This window comes from Quercus robur, chromosome 5 (assembly GCF_932294415.1).
Source record: "Quercus robur chromosome 5, dhQueRobu3.1, whole genome shotgun sequence".
Lineage (NCBI taxonomy): Eukaryota > Viridiplantae > Streptophyta > Magnoliopsida > Fagales > Fagaceae > Quercus > Quercus robur.
The window spans coordinates 61260401-61275173 of NC_065538.1; positions in this window are offsets into that span (position 1 = coordinate 61260401).

A 14773-nucleotide genomic window follows, 5' to 3' on the forward strand; every position below is an offset into this window, starting at 1 on the left:
TCTGTCCCCAGATCTAAGATACTGAAATAATCAAACGTCACTGTAATACTCATCACTGAGTTCTCAATGAATCCATCTGCCATAATTTGTTCTTGTCTTTACATCCATGAGCTGACCATGTAAAGTGCCTAATCTACCTCCTTCAAACATTCTATGATAGTTTGGAAGATCTAGAATTATCATCTTATTTTAGATTTCAATTAAACATATCGGATTTGTACAATATCTATTTAAATATCTCAAAAAAAGGTACTTAAAAACCTTGTGCCATTTCCAACGGGGAGAAAATAGGCATTTGTCCCTAATTTACAAACTATGTAGCAAAATATCCATATTTTGAAACTATTTAGCAAAATGTCAATGTTTTTTAAACTCGATTTTAACAGGGACATTTTTTTAAATAGTTTCAAAACAAAGGTATTTTACTACATAATTTTAAAATTATGGGCAATTGCCCATTTTTCCCTTTCCAACTGATAACTGTTTCTTTCCTTTTTTTTTTTTTTTTAAGATAAAGTCAGCTGCCTACGTGGCCTAAAACCAAAACCTTGTGCCATTTTTTTTTTTTTTTGCTGAATATTACTTTAAAAAATAAAAAAAATAAAAAAAAAACCTTGACAACAAAATAATTGGGAATTAAGTTTTATATATGGGTTTGCCCGGACTTAACACATTTTTCTAAAGATAATTTTTTTAAAAAATTAATACAATTTTTATTGAAAATATTCAAAGTTATCAAAATTGACAGTCACTTTTTTTCTTTACCCACAAAATAGATACCGAATTACAATCAACTCTTTCTTGCTAGAGCAATGTTGGATGTTGGTCACAAATAACTCAAAATGACTTTTTTGTCATAGTAGTTGTGCAAATATACAAAAGAATTGTAATTTTGCATTTTAATTTTTTATTCTTTTATGTATTTCCCAAGGATAAAGAAAAAGTGTGGATGATGGTTGTAGTGCAAGAAAAAAAAAAGATTAAAAAAATTAAAGAAAAAAATGATATTTTAATGAAATAGAGTTTAGAATTATAATTTGATGCAAGTTTTTTGAAAAATAGTTAGGTATATATATATATATATATATATATATATATATATATATATTCTTATTCTAAACAAACAAAAAAAAAAAAAAAAAGTTTGCACAAGCTATTGTAAATGTTCTTAGCCATGTTGGTATATATCATAAGGTAGCCTTTAGGTTATTATTTCACGAATTTTATTGCAATAAATTGTAAAGAATTGACCCAAATAATTTGGGTCAAATTATTGCAACGATATCTTTATTGTAATAGATAATTGTTTCATATTTTTCATTACAATAAATTGTAAAATAAGTATTAGATCATTGCAATAATATATTCATTACAGCTTCATGTTTGTCATTGCAATAGATTGTAAAATAATTGATATTTAGTTATTGCAATGATATATTTATTGTAATAAGCTATCTCTTTGAAATTTCTATTGTAATAGTTATTGCCAAAAAAAAAAATTCTAAATTCAATTTAGTATTAAAACCTCTATTGCAACTGAAAATTGTAAATTATTGCAACTAATTATTATTAATGTAATAATTTACCATTTTTAAGTTACTATAGCAACGACTTTTAATTTGTAAATGTGAGCTAGAGCATACATGGCAAAAAGGAGAACAATATATTCCTTGTAGGTGCATCCAACGGGCGCTGATATGTAGGCCATTAAGCTCAAGAGTAACATGGAAATTGTCAATGTCAAAACAAATCCCATATATTTAGCTCTCCAAGGTAAAGGAATACTAAGCCATCCTAGTGGTCCATGGATCACTACATATCCACCCACATAGAAAAACATGTAAACAGAAATGGCAATAGCAACATCCACTTCGAAGTACACCACACTATAGTCATGCAATCGCAGTAGACCAAATATCATAAATAATGTGAAGGCCATCACATATGCAGAAAATCGCAGCACTACCCGTCTTTTGTATCGACCAACTAACATAACTCCCAAAATTAACATAATGAAATTTGTATACTCAACTGCCATGGATGAAATATAAGAAGTAGAGGCAGAAACACCAGCAGAAGTTAAAAATACTGGGGCGAAGAAGTTTATGGTAAAAATTCCCATCATTTGCATGAACATCTCTTGTACACATGCAATAAATAGTTTATGGTTGATGACACAATGAATACCCCCCAATTAAAACCATAGACATATTTAGTAGCTAAGGAGTTTGCATACTTAGTTGGAGCCTGGAGCAGATTCTAAAATATAGACAGGAAGAATCTACAATAGAATTACATGCATCACATTGTCAACATTCATGAAAAAATCATTATAATTAGTTGCAATAGTAACTTAAAAGTAGTAAATTATTACATTAATAATAGTTAGTTGCAATAATTTATAATTTTCAGTTGCAATAGAGACTTTAATACTAAATTGAATTTAGAAATTTTTTTGCAATAACTTAAATTGAAGAAATCAAAAATTTTTTGCAATAACTTATATTGAAGAAACCATTTTAATAACTTAATACCAATTATTTTGCAATACATTACAATAGAAATTTCAAAGAGACAGCTTATTGCAACAAATATAACATTGCAATAACTAAATATCAATTATTTTACAATCTATTGAATGACAAACATGAAGTTGCAATGAATATATTATTATAATGATCTAATACCAATTATATTACAATCTATTGTGATAAAAAAAAAATGAAACAATTATCTATTATAATAAAGATACCATTGCAATAATTTGACCTAAATTATTTTTGTCAATTCTTTGTTAGTCTACCTCTAGTCCTTTTAAAAGCATTTTTAGCTCTTTCAATGTCTTTCATCTCAATAAAATAATGTGGACTTTTAGGAGCAATAGCAAATAGCATCAAGGATGCAAGAGCTAAGGCTCCTGAAAGACCAAAAGACCACCTCCATCTTGACTTGGTCTCTGCCACTAAATAATTTATGGTTGATGACACAATGAATGCCCCCAAATTAAAAACCATAGACATGTTTAGTATCTAAGGAGTCTGCATACTCAGCTAGAATAAATTCTAAAATATAGACAAGAAGAACCTACAAGAACATAATAGTTTACATACATCACATTGTCAACATTCATGAAAAAATCATTCTCTTATAATCATACACAAACATCACGTACGTTAATTTTTAAAATTCTAAAATAAGAAGTAATACTCATAGAATACATCCTACTCCAAAACCACAAATGATTTGACCAATGAACAGGGTAGGAAGGTTCTTTACTGTTAAGAGTATGGATCCCACCAACACAAGTCCGAAACCAATAACAACCAATAGCCTTCTACCATATAGCTTAGAACATACAAATGCGGGGAGGATTGACATAGCAATAGCAAAGTAGAGGCATGCAACCAAACTATTAATTTTATTGTCATAAAATGAACAATAATTGGTTGTCTTTGTAAATTGCATTTCTCGGTAAACACCAGAAAGTGTGAGTGATTCCTTCGTGTTAGCAAAACCTCCTAAAATCAAAATAACAAATATTAAGCCCATATTCAAATGTATATTTCATTTCTTTTGGTGTAAAACATTTTGGCTAACATTATTTTCCTATATTTCATTACACTAAAATAAGTCTATTACATCAAGTATTAATACAAAAAAATTAGTATAGTGGTATTAGACATAATATCACATTTAAAAATTAAAAGTCGTTGCAATAGTAACTTAAAAGTAGTAAATTATTACATTAATAGTAATTAGTTGCAATAATTTATAATTTTCAGTTGCAATAGAGGCTTTGATACTAAATTGAATTTAGAAAATTTTTTGCATTAACTTAAATTGAAGAAATCAAAATTTTTTTACAATAACTTATATTGAAGAAACCGTTGTAATAACTTGATACCAATTATTTTGCGATATATTACAATAGGAATTTCAAAGAAACAGCTTATTGCAACAAATATAACATTGCAATAACTTAATATCAATCATATTACAATTTATTGCAATGACAAATATGAAGCTGCAATGAATATATTATTATAATGATCTAATACCAATTATTTTACAATCTATTGTAATAAAAAATATAAAACAATTATTTATTACAATAAAGATACCATTGCAATAATTTGACCCAAATTATTTTTGTTAGTTCTTTGTTAGTCTACCTCTAGTCCTTTTAAAAGCATTTTCAGCTCTTTCAATGCCTTTCATCTTAATAAAATAATGTGGACTTTCAGGAGTAGTAGCAAATAGCATCAAGGATGCAAGAGCTAAGGCTCCTGAAAGACCAAAAGACCACATTTACCCTGACTTGGTCTCTACTCTCTGCCACTAAATAATTTATGGTTGATAACAAAACGAATCTCCCCAAATTAAAACCGTAGACATATTAAGTAGCTAAGGAGTCTGCATACACAGCTGGAGCAAATTCTGAAATATAGACAGGAAGAACATACAATAGAATGTAATAGTTTACATACATCACATTGTCAACATTCATGAAAAAATCATTTTCTTATAATCATATACAAACATCACATACATTAATTTTTAAAATTCTAAAATAAGAAGTAATACCTGTAGAATGCATCCGACTTCAAAACTACAAATGATTCAACCAATGAATAGGGTAGGAAGGTTCTTTACTATTGAGAGTATGGATCCCACCAACACCAAAGCCAATAACAACCAATAGCTTTCTACCATATAGCTTAGAGTATATCAATGTAAGGAGGATTGACATAGCAGCAGCAAAGTAAAGGTATGCAACCAAACTATTAATTTTATTGTCATAAAATGAACAATAATTGGTTGTCTTTGTAAATTGCATTTCTTGGTAAACATCAGAAAGTGTAAGTGATTCCTTCATGTTAACAACATCTCCTAGAATCAAAATAACAAATATTAAACCCATATTCAAATTTATATTTCATTTCTTTTGGTGTAAAACATTTTGCTTAACATTATTTTCCTAAAATAAGTCTATTACATCAAGTGTTAATACAAAAAAATTAGTATAGTGGTATTAGACATAATATCACATCTAAAATTAAGAGTCGTTGCAATAGTAACTTAAAAGTAGTAAATTATTACATTAATAATAATTAATTGCATAGAGGCTTTTTAATACTAAATTGAATTTAGAAATTTTTTTACAATAACTTAAATTGAAGAAATCAAAAAAAAATTTCAATAACTTATATTGAAGAAACCATTATAATAACTTGATACCAATTATTTTGCGATATATTACAATAGAAATTTCAAAAAGACAGCTTATTGCAACAAATATAACATTGCAATAACTAAATAACAATTATTTTACAATCTATTACAATAACAAACATGAAGTTGCAATGAATATATTATTATAATGATCTTATACCAATTTGTAAGGACACGATTCGTAACGAACCACAACAGTGTTGGGCACGCTCGTAAAATGGCCCAAACAATATCATTTGTAGAGCATGGGTTTGAAAGGCTAGGCCTTGGTCGCCAGGCGGTGAGTCTTTCGTGGTATTCATACATGGTTAAGTCATTTTCGCCCTAGGAGTCTTTCTCCAGGAGGCGGGTTGGGAGGCTCTGGTTTTTGGCCATTTTTCCCAGCCTCTTCTATGAATTGCTTACTTTTCCTTTTATACTAGCCTGTATTTTTTATCCTTCGTCCACGTGTAGGATCAACATTCCAAGACTAATACTTGTCCCATCAGCCCATACTCAGAGTGGTTGGGAGTGGTTGTAAAAACTAGAGAGTATGGCTCTGTCAGGTGCAGAATATTGAATGGCAGTAAGGGCATCTTTCCCTGGTCATTACACTTTCCAGCATACCCCTTTTTATTGGCACCGATATTTTAGATTTTTTCCAAAGTTGTTTCTATACCATTTTTGCCCTTTCTTCTCGTGAGACCTCGGTTATGCCGAGGAGTGAATCGTCCTCGGCTGTGTCCCAAGGCTACTTCGTATTTGTATTGCCGAACCTGGGCCATCACCTTCCTCGGCTTAGGCCTCTGGACCCTAACAAGTAAATGGGTCTGGCCCACGGATCATTGGGCCCCACAATAGCCCCTCAAAACCCTGCTGTCCAACTTCTTGGTTGGAGAGGAGGGTTTTGGTAATACCAAGCCTTTATTATAGCCCATTCAACTCAGCCCTTTATTAATGTTGACGCCTCTTCATCTGCCCAAGAAATGTACCGGTCTACGAGGCATTCCTCTGAATTCATTCACGGCGCGCTCATGCCGTTTGGTTATCCAAAACGTACCTTTAATAGTTTCCCTTTACGAGACCATTCAAATTTAATGGTTATTGATGGTGTGGGGAAGTGGAGCGGGCATATTCTTGTTTGCAGATTTCTTTGGAGATCTGAACATATTAAATTCCTTCCACTTCGCCCCTCATATAAAAAGAAAAAGCGAGAGATTATTTTCTCTTATACATGAACCCTTTTAATCCCTCTGAAGTCTGAAACCTTTAGCTTCCTCCAGAGTTTTACTTTATTCACTTGTGGTATCCTAGCTCGTGATACACTCGAGATAGGAGTAAATAATGAAAGAACCATACCCCTCCCAGAAACTTCACATTCTTTCAAAGCTTAAAATGGCTCGGTCAGGGTAAGGATGGCGGAGACTCAAGATCCTTTTTACCCTCCTCTTAGCCAAAATCCGAAGTAGGGGCTCGTCACGTCAAACATTCGGCGTGACTGAGCTGGGGTCACCCATTATCAGTACCAGCCGTTCTCTCATGAGCATAGCTAACATGGCACCAGCGTGTTAGGAGTCAGGACTGAGGCAGGGACTAAGTGCCCCTGCTTCTTCCTCTCTTCGTTCACTGGTGTCTCCTTTTGCCTCTCTTTCTTCTTCTTTCCACCACCAGATCTATTCTGGTGCTTTTCCTTCTCCATCTTTTTCTCCTCTTTCTTTCTTTTCATCTCCTCCCTCTTCTTCTCCTCCTTCTTTTTATTCATCTCCTCCATCTTCTTCTGAAGAAGGTCCTCCTCTCAATATGGGCGCTATCTAGGCAGAGTTTGGAAAGACTTCGAAGACGAGTTTTAAAAAGACATCGGACCGGTTATATTGTTGTTGTTTTTCTTTTATTATCTTTGTAATCCACCTTCTGTATAGGCTTGTTTAAGCCATTCTTTGTACGTTGTAATACCTCTTTATTTTAATAAAAGTTGTTACTGTTTTATTTCATACATTCAATCTCTTTATTTCCGAAATGGTTATGCCGTGAATAGACATACTATCTTGTGAATTCTTTTTATTTTTACACTCTGACCGATGTCTAAGACCGAAATCCTAGTTAATAAAAAGATCTTACTCTGTGCTTATAGGCATTATTCGACTTAATACTACTGAATTGAAGAAGTGACGCTTAGGGTTGAAACCCTTATTAAGAAGAAAAAGAAAGGAACATTATGATGAGCCTATTAAGGCGGCCTGGCACAATACCGCCGACCTTAGAGCACAATACTTAGGGCCGAAATCCCTTATCAAAGAAAAAGGCACTATTATGAACTTACGAGTGCTGTTCGGCACAATAATACATACTCGAACCAATGACACTTAGGATCAAAATTCTCGCTAAGGATAAGATATTGTCATGATTTTAATAGAGTTGTTTGGCACAACAATGCCAACCTACAAAAACAACACTTACCCCAAAAATAGCCGAGATGACAACTGAATGCTCGGTATGGTGTAGGAAGTAACCATCCGAAGACATACAACTCGCAAAATGAACAGCCCCTCCAGGTTGCCGAATAGTAAGGCGTTTCACCATCTTCTTAACACTTTTAATAGCTTTAAACTTTTATGGTATTTGAGCTGAGGACTGAGTAACTTAGAACTTTTATCAAGCAGCCGACCTTATGAAACTCAGTTTTTCTTCCAAAACTCGGTTTTCCCCATAGGTTTGAGTCCGAGGACCATGCCATACCTTGGTTCTGTCCAAAACTCAGTTTTCTCATCTAAGTAGTTGGTTTCCCCATAGGTTTTTAGGTTTGAGTCCGAGGACCATGCCATACCTTAGTTCTGTCCAAAACTCAGTTTTCTCATCCAAGTAGTTGGTTTCCCCATAGGTTTGAGTCCGAGGACCATACAATACCTTGGTTCTATCCAAAACTCAGTTTTCTCATCCAAGTAGTTGGTTTCCCCATAGGTTTGAGTCCGAGGACCATACAATACCTTGGTTCTGTCCAAAACTCAGTTTTCTCATCTATGTAGTTGGTTTCCCCATAGGTTTGAGTCCGAGGACCATACAATACCTTGGTTCTGTCCAAAACTCAGTTTTCTCATCCAAGTAGTTGGTTTCCCCATAGGTTTGAGTCTGAGGACCATACAATACCTTGGTTCTGTCCAAAACTCAGTTTTCTCATCTATGTAGTTGGTTTCCCCATAGGTTTGAGTCCGAGGACCATACAATACCTTGGTTCTGTCCAAAACTCAGTTTTCTCATCCAAGTAGTTGGTTTCCCCATAGGTTTGAGTCCGAGGACCATACAATACCTTGGTTCTGTCCAAAACTCAGTTTTCTCATCTAAGTAGTTGGTTTCCCCATAGGTTTGAGTCCGAGGACCATACAATACCTTGGTTCTGTCCAAAACTCAGTTTTCTCATTCAAGTAGTTGGTTTCCCCATAGGTTTGAGTCCGAGGACCATACAATACCTTGGTTCTGTTCAAAACTCAGTTTTCTCATCCAAGTAGTTGGTTTCCCCATAAGTTTGAGTCCGAGGACCATACAATACCTTGGTTCTGTCCAAAACTCAGTTTTCTCATCCAAGTAGTTGGTTTCCCCATAGGTTTGAGTCCGAGGACCATACAATACCTTGGTTCTGTCCAAAACTCAGTTTTTCTTTTTTGCGTGGGACCTTGGCTTTAGGGGAGTTAGCTCCTCGGCCAAGCCCCTAGAACTATCCATGCGATTGACGCTACCAAGCGTAGCCCCTAGTCAAGAAGCATAGCCCCTAGCGGAACTTTACACTAAAACTCTATAACCAGTTGTTAGAAATGACAAAGGAACTCTCTCGACCTACCGCCTATGCCAACACACAAGTCTTTCCTACAGACGGCGCCAATTGTAAGGACACGATTCGTAACGAACCACAACAGTGTTGGGCTCGCTCGTAAAATGACCGAAACAATATCATTTGTAGAGCATGGGTTTGAAAGGCTAGGCCTTGGTCGCCAGGCGGTGAGTCTTTCGTGATGTTCATACATGGTTAAGTCATTTTCGCCCTAGGAGTCTTTCTCCAGGAGGCGGGCTCGGAGGCTCTGGTTTTTGGCCATTTTTCCCAGCCTCTTCTATGAATTGCTTGCTTTTCCTTTTATACTAGCCTGTATTTTTTATCCTTCGTCCACGTGTAGGATCGACATTCCAAGACTGATACTTGTCCCATCAGCCCATACTCAGAGTGGTTGGGGGTGGTTGTAAAAGTTGGAGAGTATGGCTCTGTCAGGTGCAGAATATTGAATGGCAGTAAAGGCAGCTTTCCCTGGTCATTACACTTTCCAGCATACCCCTTTTTATTGGCACCGATATTTTAGATTTTTTCCAAAGTTGTTTCTATACCATTTTTGTCCTTTCTTCTCGTGAGACCTTGGTTATGCCGAGGAGTGAATCGTCCTCGGCTGTGTCCCAAGGCTACTTCGTATTTGTATTGCCAAACCTGGGCCATCACCTTCCTCGGCTTGGGCCTCTGGACCCCAACAAGTAAATGGGTCTGGCCCACGGATCATTGGGCCCCACACAATTATTTTAAAATTTATTGTAATAAAAAAATATAAAATAATTATCTATTACAAAAAAGATATCATTACAATAATTTGACCCAAATCATTTTTGCCAATCCTTTGCAATCTATTGCAATAAAATTCAAAAACCCAGCCAAGATCCATGCTTTGTATTCATTTTGTTTTCGCTTATGGGTTTGTCACAGGAGAGAGAGAGAGAGAGAGAGAGAGAGAGAGAGAGAGAGAGAGAGAGAGAGAGAGAGAGAGAGAGAGAGAGAGAGAGTGGGATAAATATAAGATTTGTGGAGATTTATTTGGGTTTGATTTTTCTGGGGTGTACTTCTTTGTGTTCAAAATCTCAATGAATTGAGAAAGACCCATAACAATTTTTGATCTTGTTCCTCTCTTGTTTTTAGTATTATTTTTTTAATGTTTTTAGGAGGAGAGAAACATAAAAAGTAGTAAAAATACATATTTGTTCATGTTTTTAACCGATGTGGGTAATAGGAGAAAAACAGAGGTAATCTCATATGGGCAAAGTGTCAAGTTTTAAAACACAAGTAGGCAGAGTGTAAATGGATCTAACCACAAGTGGGTTTACTATAATTTGCCCATTATTTTTATATATTTTTTTTAATTGAATTTTTTTTTTTTTTTTTTTTTTTTTTTGAGAATGAAACTACATTTAATTAACACATCAATATATAGAATTGCCATCGTGCTAGAACAGACTTTGGTGCAGGTTTTATCATGTGGGAAATTTAGGAGTTTAGAACCAAACCAAATCATGTAGTAGCCTTTTTCTCTCTCCCTCGGTAGGAGCCTTTTTCTCTTGCCTTAGCACAAGTCCTCTCTCCCTTTTCCAATACGGGTTTTTTCTAGGTCTTAAGTAGCCTACAAGGTTTGGTTAAAACCCCTCATCGAAATGGATCATGCAATCACTGATGGGATTCAGCATCTTCAACTCACTAAAGAAGAGGAAGAAGAAATCTCCATTTGTGGTGTTTCGGGTCATGATGAGAAACATTGTTCTGGGTATCAAGGTAAGTCCGAATGTCACAGGCAATATGGGGATTGGATCAAAGCAAACAGTAGTTTTAAGGGGGTTTTTGAGAAACAAAAAGCTACTAGCAGCAATGGGTCAAAGGAAAGAATGGAAGAAGACATTGGTGCTCAGCACAATCCAATGACTGTTAGTCAGGCGAGTCTAGGTATGGAGCAAGCGAGGCACTTAATTGCTTTGTCAAATCACACAAGCTCCAACAACACAAACCAGGGGCAAGGCAACAAGTAAGTCGTGCTATCAGTGGAGAACCAGAGTAATGATGTTTAGGTACGCCCCTTGAGCCCAACGCCCTCTTCAGACGTGCACTAACGTGATTCCCAAAAGTCCTCAATGACGGGGAAGGAAGTAGAAGTCAATGCTTCGGATATGGGCTTTCAAATGCATTCCTCTGAGGCCCAAAAATCACCCAGCCTGAAACCCACAAGCAAACCCTCTCCAAAAAATGAGCCCACCAATACCCCTTTATGCCCAAAGAGAGGGAATTTAAAAAGGGTTGCTAGAGCCCAAGGAAAGAAACCCCAAAATTTTAATATGCAAGCACAAAATATTGCTGGGCTCTCGAGTTCAAAAAGAATAGCCATGCATGACTATTTGGATGAGAGTGTTGAAAATCCTCAGAAGAAGATTCGTGCCTCATAGCAAACTGATGTACTGAACCACTTGGAGAGATCAGCATGTAATCATTGAGGATGGTGGTGTGTTGTTGTCTGTTGTTTTGTTCTCCTAGTTGTTGTTTTGCTATCTCTGGTGTAGCTCATTTTCAGATGAATGAATAGTTCATGTATTTCTCATCCAAAAAAAGAACAAACTTTGGTGCACATGTATGTAATAGGATCGAGTTAACTATATCATTCACATTGGGTTTTCTAAGAAGAATGGGCCCAATGACTAGAGCTCAGTAAGCATTGCACAGGCCCAATGAGAAAACTGAAAGGAAATTCTACTGCTAGGATTTGAACCTTGAATCTTATATCCTCAAGAAATTCAAATTTTATGTCTTCTAATCATTTGCCATTTTATCTCCTCCCAAGCGCTTTATACCTCAACTAGTCTAGTGTTTTAAATGGAGACATTCGTGATTCAAAATTCAACATCTCTCAATTAATGAATTAAATAGGAAAAGTCAGTTTTTTGAAGGAAAAAAAAAAAAGCTTTCCAAGAAACGAGTAATTTGTTAGAAAATATTTTCCATAAAAAAAAAAAAAAAAAATGAAGTGCTTGTCCTGCTTAGTAGTGAAAGAAACATAAATACAAAATCATAATTACATTCCAGAATGACACAAGCTACCAGTTACGTATGAGACCAACTTTATAACACTTAAATGCAAATATGAAGCGTGTGATTACTTATTACTTTGCAATTAAATATCAAAACAAGGTTTCACAATTCACAAAAGGCTTATAGAATATCTATGCCCTCAAATCTAAGATACTAAAATAATCAAACGTCACTGAAGTACTAAACAAAGTTTCTCTCCAAACTAGTTTGGAGAGAAACCTTACAAACTCATCATATTTATTTATATTGAGTGTGAATTTTGAAAATCTAACCGTTAGATTACATGTTCTTATTACATCCTTAATGCTTACAAAATTTCAAGAAAAATCAAAGATCAATTGCTATGTCATCAAATAAATGTTATAATTTCAAGTTTTTGTAATCTAAAGTTGTATATAAAAAATAAGTTAATTGATCAAATAGTAAATAATATCCGATTTGAACGAAATTTGATATGCATGTTAAGAACATAAGAAACATAAAATTTAACGATTAGATTTTCAAAATTCACACCCAAAAAAGAAATATATGAGAAGTTTGAAGAGTTTCTCTCCAAACTAGTTTGGAGAGAAACTTTGTTCATGTAGTACTCATCATTGAGTTCTCAATCAATCCATCTGCCATAATTTGTTCTTAGCTTTACATTCATGAGCTGACCATGTTAAGTGCCTAATCTATCACCTTCAAACATTCTATGATAGTATGGAAGATCCAGAATTATTATCTTATTTTAGATTTCAATCAAACATATCGGTTTTGTACAATACCCACTTAAATATCTCAGAAAAAGGTACTTAAAAGTTAAAATTGACGATTAAACTTATTTCATCAAGCCGGTTTTCATACATAAAAATGAGCATGGAAGTGTCAGGAAGGAAACTAATATGCAAATAACAAAACCAAAAGCTTATACCAATTTCTTGTTTTCTTGACTTATCAGTATATCAAGGCTTTTCAATTAAAATGATCTATTTTCTTTAAACATCAAAATGGTTCCAAATAGGAGGCAAAAATGAAAACCAACAATAGCTCTTAATGGCGAACATAAATCAAATTTCAACACAAACTGTGTAAAAGGACTAATTAAAAACCTCAATTGTAGAAGCAACTTTGCTTCAAGTATAAAGTTATTTTTTATTTTTTATTTTTTTTGATAAAAAACGATATTTCATAAATCAAAAGCCCCAAGTACACCAGGAGTGTACATGGAAAGGATTACATCAAGATCGGAAATTACAATGATCAAGCATAACAAAAAAATTAGAGCAAGAAAAAGAAGTGAAAATAGAACACCAAGCAAATAAAGAGTGGAGGAGGAGAGATTTAATCTCAAGAATCAACCGTTCCGTCCCCTCAAAGCATCTATTGTTCCTTTCTTGCCAAAGACACCATAATACACAATGTGAGATAGCTCACCATAGGTCTATATTGTGCTGTCTACCAAATGGACCATGCCAGGATGCAAATAAATCTGCAACACTTTGAGGCATTACCTAGATCACACCAAAAAGGCTCCAAACCATAGACCATAACTCAAAAGCAATGGGACAATGAAGAAGAAGATGGTTTACTGACTCCCCACTTCTTTTACACATATAACACCAATCCATGACGGGTACACCCTTATTCCACAATCTATCAAGGGTCAAAATCTTGCCTAAGGCAGTAGTCCAAGAAAAGAAAGCAACTCTAGGAGGGATGTTTGAGCGCCACACAAGTTTCCATGGAAAGAGGTTGTCAGGGGTTGAGAAGAGGGATAAATAAAACTCACTAACCTTAAAGCCCTTATTCTTTGTCGACTTCTAGCAAAGTTTGTCTTGCCCCTCACCAGTAAAGGTCATAGAGTGTATAAAATTCCAAAAAATATCAAATTGTTCCATCTCCCAATCTTAGGGCTCTCTATAGAATCAAAGATCCCAAAGTAGTCGCTGATTAGGAAAAGACATGACATCCGCAAGATAGGAATCCTTGTTACAACTAAAGCTGTAAAGTTCTGGAAATGCCTCCAGAAGAGTACAACCCCCACACCACAAGCGATGTCAAAGTTTAATTCTACTACCATTCAAGTATAAAGTTAATAATTAAACCATAGCACAAAATATTCTAAACACTCATATCACCAATCACCTATGGAAAAGCAAAATAAACAACAACACAAACACTTGTGTGGAGGCAGACAGAGAACACCTGGAAGAGAATAAGTCATACTGTCTGATTCATCACATCACTTCAAGCAAAAATTTCATGGTAAACTTAAATCAAATCTCCAATAATCATAAACATGAAGAATGTCACATTTTTTATCAGATTGATTCAAGCAGAAAAGTTCTGAAATTCAGAATGTTTTTGATTTCTACAATTTTAGCAGAGACATTTGCACTTCAATAGAACAACCCACATGACAAGACGAACAACAGGAGGAAGGAATGAGAATAAGACCAAGGCACGACCGTCCATTGGAGAAGTAGAGGAGCGTCAGGTGCTACGGTACTCCACAGCATCTTCCCGTTAATTTAAGCATGTGATTACTTATTATTTCGCAATTAAATATCAAAACAAGGCTTCACAAAAGGCTTATAGAATTTCTATGTCCTCCAATCTAAGATACTGAAATAATTAAACGTCACAGTAGTACTCATCATTGAGTTCTCAATGAATCCATCTGCCATAATTTGTTCTTGGGTTTAC